At 41.2% G+C, this 6,633-nt stretch overlaps 1 protein-coding gene across 2 annotated transcripts in view; it reads left to right on the top strand.

Annotated features, from left to right (window-relative positions):
- ECE1 (endothelin converting enzyme 1) overlaps window positions 1-6,633 on the top strand; it is a 79,604-nt gene that overhangs the window by 17,948 nt on the left and 55,023 nt on the right. The gene's annotated exons all lie outside the window — the stretch shown is intronic.

The following is a 6,633-nucleotide window of genomic DNA, read 5'->3' as shown; positions in this document are numbered from 1 at the left end:
TTTTTTATTTTCCCCCAGAAGTTATCTGCGCTGGTATTTGACTCCTTAACTAAACACAGTGTGAATTTTGTCAAATGTCACTGTTGCCTCAGGACTGGAATTTGGGTACTGCCAAAAGTTGAAACTGGAGGACACAAACTGTGGGGGAAATGAGGAAACTAGTCTAGGCGATTACTTCCCAAGTGCTATGCAGACACCCCAACATCCATCCCATATTAATCCTACTTCCCTTTAGATTCAGTTCACCTCCCACATACTCCCCTCCACTGTGGGGAAAGTGGGTCCAATGCAGAATTCTACCAGTTGGTAAATGCTACATGCAGATACTAAACCAAATGGCTGAAGTAAAAGGCAGTAACTTTTGTCCTGTATTTGTCTTGGTGTGCTTCATTCTGGAACACATCTTGGAGTATAGTACAACAGGAGTTCAGTCTGACCTCTCTCGCACAATATAGAGCAGCCAAACAGGATGTCACTCAATGTCTTTGACATGAACCCATTGGGTACTTTGCAACACCTGCATGGCGAGAAACGACCAAGGTCTATACATGCCAGAGCACACCCATCCCATCCTGCAGGAGCAGAAAATACAATTCTACAGGCAAATAGGAAACCAAATGATTAAAGTAAAAGGCAGTAACTTTTGTCCTACATTTGCCTTGGTGTGCCTCATTCTGGAAGAAACCTGTTTATATATAAGTAAGCACTTCTGAAAAGGAAGATTCTTGCTGTGCCATTTGTTAAATTGACAAACTTTCATGTGAGTCACATTGAAGGTCAATGGTTTCCATATGGATGTTGCTTGGCCTCTCCGCTATATACAGAGAAACGGTTACCATGTTCAGGGACCTTTCTTGGGCACAAAAATCTTAGAATGACTTGGAACTCAGTCTGGACTCACATATTGAGGAGCTTGTTTTGCAGACTGCAATTCCGATATACTTCTAGAAGTGCATTCAATTCTGACGTTGAAGTTGGCAATTAGTTTTAATGAGGATAAATCGGACATGCAGCACTTAAAATTCTGATTGGAGCTTGGCGGGCCAGGATGCTGGAAATTCAAAATTTTCCATATGGTTTTATAATCTGGGTCAAGAATGGAATTTGTTTTTGTTTTGAGGTTTTTATTTTGTTTGGTCATGGTGTATGTACACTAAAATTGTCTGCCTCCTGATGGATGGAAAATGTTAATGGGTTTCATTTTATTCTATATCCCTAAACCTTGCTCATGAGCAATTTTTCAACATGGTCATTAGTGCGAGCTGAAGTTATCCGAGCGGTCATTAATTGACTCTTTCTATTTTCGGTTCTTATAAAGGGCAGAATAGGAAGTCTGGAAAATATCTGTAGAAAATGTCAGTCATGGAATCCTGGCTGCGCTCGGAGATGGGGAAGCTTGGACTGGTCTTTGGTGGGAATCCTGAATCAGAACAAGAATGGAAAAAGGGAAGTTTGCCTGTGACCATATCACTCGTGTCCCAAATTTCCAGCTTTCAATGTGGTCTTTCTAAAAAGATATTCTATTAATGCGAGCTTAGTATTGAGCCTATACTAATCATTGGTGGATCACCTTGTTCTGTGCATTATCAAGTTTCTTTGGCCAATGTTTTTTTTAAATGGTTTTCTGCTGAAGTTTTATCTCTAGTTTAACGTGTCCCATTTACAAACTGATTAGTGCCCACACCCCTTGGCATTCGGATAAATGAAGCCTGGTGAATTTTGTGAGAAGCTCAATGCCCAGTTGGCACTCTATTATTGAGCCAGCAGGTTTTATTTAATTTTTTGTTTCAACAATATAATGTGGCTGCAGACGAGATGAATGAACGATTATGTGCACGTAGATACCTACTGGAACAAGGTGACAGCGGGTCCTGCTCTTTATAGACATTTTGAGAACAGAAGAGAATCTTTGATCTCGGGGTCCCATAGTAAAGGAATCAGAATTCATATTGGCCTGTGAATAGCTTGTGTGATATGCTGGGATTTTAAATAAACAAAACTTTAGGTATTAACCATATGATGTGGTTAAGGCACATCCTCTGTAGTGGTTTATTGTTTGTGTTTTGTGCTTGTATGTAGAAGTATTGTTCGAGTGCCTGTTGGTATCATTGCTTCTATTTATCACTGGGACTTGAAGATCTGAAACTTTTAGGTCAGAGTAATTCAGGAATTTTATGGTCTGTACTTGAGTTGGCTGTTCGTACTCTTTTGGGAGACTGTCTGACTTCTAGAAGTTCAGACATTGGAAATAATTTTATTGAGAAGTTGCCAGTTGTACCTTCTAATACGTGTGGTGACTGTTGGAGAGCTGGACCTTTTAGCTTAATTTCCATGGACCTCATGAAAGCATCTAGTAAAATGGAGTCTTGGAGTTATCTGCGGAGCAGTGGTGTATCCTGGTTTTGTGCTGCCCTGGTTATGCTTTCCTATGCGGAGCTCTAATGCGCACGCGGCAGGTCTCCCACCGGTGGCGGAGGAGCGTGAGCGGAGCCTGACTCGGCGCCGACGGACATTGTAAGTGGCTAAAGGGGTCTTAATCCCTTCAGCCCCGAGGGAGGGGGGGCACTTGTAATTAGCTTCTTCTGTGTGTTTCCAGGTTGACTGAAATATTCTTTTATGTATATTTCTTCTTGGGTAAAAGGCTCGCCATGTTAATATAGGTCTATATTAACCAAAAATACTAATGTGAAATCTGACTTGCGGTTTATTCTTGGTTACTGATGCATAATAAAACAAAGGATGTTACAGGATTATGGATGTTCAACAGTAGATGGCAATTGCTGGACTAATGAAGCGTTAGTCTCTACATAGTTGGACAGCCGGACAAGAAGAACAACTTCGTGCAGCAAGACCTCTATATAGCTATGACAATTGTGACATCAGACCTTTTTAAATATAACCCTAGCCATAGAAGGACAAGACCTCCCCTCCCCCCCCCCCCCCCCCCAAATTACCAGCATAGCAAAGTACCATCTGTTCTATTTAACCCATTAGACATCCATGCCTACTATGAATATAAATGGGAACATAGTAATATTCTACAGCAGTCCAGGAGCCTATAATGACGGGAAAACTGGTTTGTTTTCCTGGTACTATAGGATCCCTTTAACCCCTTATGGAGGGCAGACAAACCTAGTACGGCAAATATGAGCACTGGAAGCTATCGAGATCGCTTCCAGCCGCTCTAAGGGTATTGCAGTGATGCCACATGTGAAGGGTTATTTAGGGATTCCTGACGGATATCAGTGTTACAATATAACTTGCGTTCATTTTGGGGGGGGGGTAAATGGTTTGAAAACAGCAAAGTGCTACTTGTAGTTATATCCCCATAACTTACAAAAAAACGAACATGTTAACATTGGGTATTCTAAACTCGGGACGAAATTTAGAAACCATTTAGCACGGGTGGTTTTTGGCGGTTGTAGATTCGGAACAGTTTTTTTTTTTTTTGGGGGGGGGGGGTTTTAGTCACATTTTATTATAGTAAATTATATGATGAAAATAACGGTATCTTTAGAAAGACTATTGTCGAAAAACGGTGTATAATGTGTGGGTACAGTAAGAGGAAAATTACAGCTAAACACCAACACTGCAGATATGTAAAAACAGCCCTGGTCCTGAATGGTAAAAAAATTGAAAGTCTGGTCAATAAGGGGTTAAAGGGTTACTCCCAGTATTATAATAATCTTTGCTTTTAGAAGTGGTTATGGTAGCAGGAATCTGTGCTACATTTTGACTTAAAACATTGCACATCAGAGATATTTGCAATTCTGTTGGCGTGGTCTCCCATTTCTGCTATTCCCACTTCCTTGTGTGGCCCCTCACCGGCTCAGAGCCGCATGCACTTAGAGACATGAGAAAGTACAATATAATGCATTTTGAATGGACTGCGTGAGGGAGGTTGTGATGTTGGACGTATGGAATCTAGCAAAAGGAGCTTTGCCCAGCACAGGATTCCAAGTAATTTCCCTCTAGTGTTAGGGGATTGGCTGCTCACGATTAATGATTAATTCTGAATTTGCCATTCTACACTAAAAAATACAATCATTTATAAAGGGATAAAGTAACCCTTTAAATGACAGTCTGATAAAATCGAAATGTGTTGATAAAATCACAGGAACATGTTGTGTAATGCACTTTGGGCAGGCTAAGTGAATGTGTGCAGGAGGAACTTGTTGAACATAAGCATTTGGTGCAAAATTCCAATCTTTGGTCAACAGAGATGACCATATATTTCCCAGCAGGTTCTTGACCTGCTAGGAACCAGGTTACATTTTAGCAAGTGTGGCAATAGGTTATTTAGAAAGTAATGGAGAAAATTCTATTGGCCTTTAGACTTTGACTTCTAAATAGACCTTTTGTGATCAGTGGGGAAATACCCAGAAAGTTGAATGCATCTGGACTGTTTTTAGTCCATCACCAACAGCCTTTTGGTAGGGTTATAATTGGGGAAAAAACACGATGTGCATTCCAGATTGATTTTATTTTTAGCTGTTAAAAGCTTTCGGAATTTTTCAGACCCGTGTGGCTGTGTGCAGGGTAGGTGAGAATCTTACCGGATGCTGTCCCCGCAGGTCTATTATTTAATGCTTTCCTTTGGGGAAATATCTGATGCTGGAAGTTCTCATGTAAAGAGTCTTCAATTCAGGAAGTCCCTCTAATGGCTGACTGGTAGACCGCCACTAGAGGTGGAGTTAACACTCAGAGGTAATTATTGCATTTTCTCAAACTGCAATAGCTACCACTGTAGGGTTAAGGGACATGGGACATTGCACCAAGACCACTTCAATGAGCTGAAGTGGTCTGCATGCCTACAGTGTCCCTTTAAGACAAAGTAGTGTCTGAAATTATAACGCAGTAAATGTAGGTTGGGAATTATTTATTTATTTTTTTGGTGTTTTTAATCTTGGCTTGGCCATTCAGTCTCCATACAAAGCAGAATTTGATTAATACAGTGAACTAACTTTAAAGTGAATTGTTTATTTTACCAGGCCATGCGTAACAAAGTTGGCATTAACGTGAGGTCCGTCTAAGAGCGTTCTTTTTTTCCAGTTTATGTACCTGTCATTTGGGTGATTCATGTATTAAATGGCTTTTTACCAGAGTGAGTTATAGGAAACTCATTCGGTGAGTAGCTTATCCTGGGTGAGACTTATGGGTACATACTGCACCCTTATTTAGTAACAGGGCAGGGCACAATCTTGAAGTCCTTCCTATGATCTAAAAATCTTGGTGTCTTCCTTCTACCAAATCAGCCTAACAGGAGTGTCACAAGTTCTTTTATACACACTTGGCTTTAGCAAATGCCAGCTGTATTGGTAGCCTGCTTTGGTCTCCAGATGGCATGCTCATTTTGGCCACACAATATGTTGGACTGGTATGGAAGCTTCCCACCTGTTGGAACTAAAGAATGAACTGGGCTTTCCCTGGTCCTTTGACCACTGTATTGTGGCTGTGAATTCCTTGGCCGATCGGAAATATGGGGTAATGGGCACTTACTGGATGTCTCCTGTAGACTAGGGGTGTAACGGATTTTGTACTCACCCAGCCCTCAAAATTCCACCAGCAGTCCAGGTTTTGCCAATGTAGTCATTGGAACAAACTCCATAAATGCATAAGCCATGGACTCTGAGGTCTTTGAACACTGAGTGGTAAACACGACCTTACAGCATCATGTACCCGGCACGCAGAAAGGGGGTGGACAGAATAAAGAGGCGTCTTCCAGTTATTACAGGTAAAATCATCTAAACATGCCCAAAGATGGAGAGGACTGCAAGTTAATGAACTCTGCAAATGTATTTATTTAAAAAATATAGATTAAACCAGGAAGGATGCATTGAGTTCTCTCGTTTACAAGTATGTCCATGGTATCTTCCTTCCAGTTATTGGGAGGTCCTGATTCGGGTGACTGGATTTGGAAAAATATAATTTTTATTTTGCACCTAGTTTGGCAGTATGTTGGGCTGTATGTAGGAATGTCTTCACTGCTGTAATAGTAAAATGTCTATTCAGATCTTTACCATAGATCCTAGATTAAACTGGATGCTGACCTCTCATGGTAGCATGTGTTAAGTGCAACATCGGAGTTCTGACTACCCATATTGGGAGACTCTGGCTGGTGTCTAAATTTTAAATTCAAATAATGTTGCCACAAATTCCCAGGATCTGCAGTTTTGTGCAGTGAGCTTCTCCCAAACTGAGAGCAAACCATTATTAGAGCTTGTCCATTTTGTATATGGATCAAACAGTGGATCTGCTTTGACTGCAAACACGGACTATGTGGAACTCCCTCCGTACCATAAAGATAAAGAAGATACAACTAACAAAACAGGTTACGTGTAATGGCAAACCAGATACGATGGATCTCTGTAGTTTAATTTCAGTTTTGACGTTAGACAGACAAGTACTGGCCGACCAACCTGACATCGTGGTGGTAGACAAGGAACAGAAGACTGCAGTGGTGGTGGATGTGTCCATACCCAGCGACTATAACCTCAGGAAGAAGATCTTTTCTAGCTGGTGAAATACCAAGGACTGAAAGACTAGTCCCAGTTGTGATCGGACTACTCAGGCCTGTGGCTTCAACAGATTCCAGGTGGGACATTTGAGATCGCTGTCCAGAGGAGCGCAATT

Source organism: Pelobates fuscus, chromosome 11 (genome assembly GCF_036172605.1).
Source record: "Pelobates fuscus isolate aPelFus1 chromosome 11, aPelFus1.pri, whole genome shotgun sequence".
Classification (NCBI taxonomy): domain Eukaryota; kingdom Metazoa; phylum Chordata; class Amphibia; order Anura; family Pelobatidae; genus Pelobates; species Pelobates fuscus.
The sequence above is the reverse complement of the archived record's forward strand: the minus strand, read 5'-3'. Positions and strand labels throughout refer to the sequence as shown.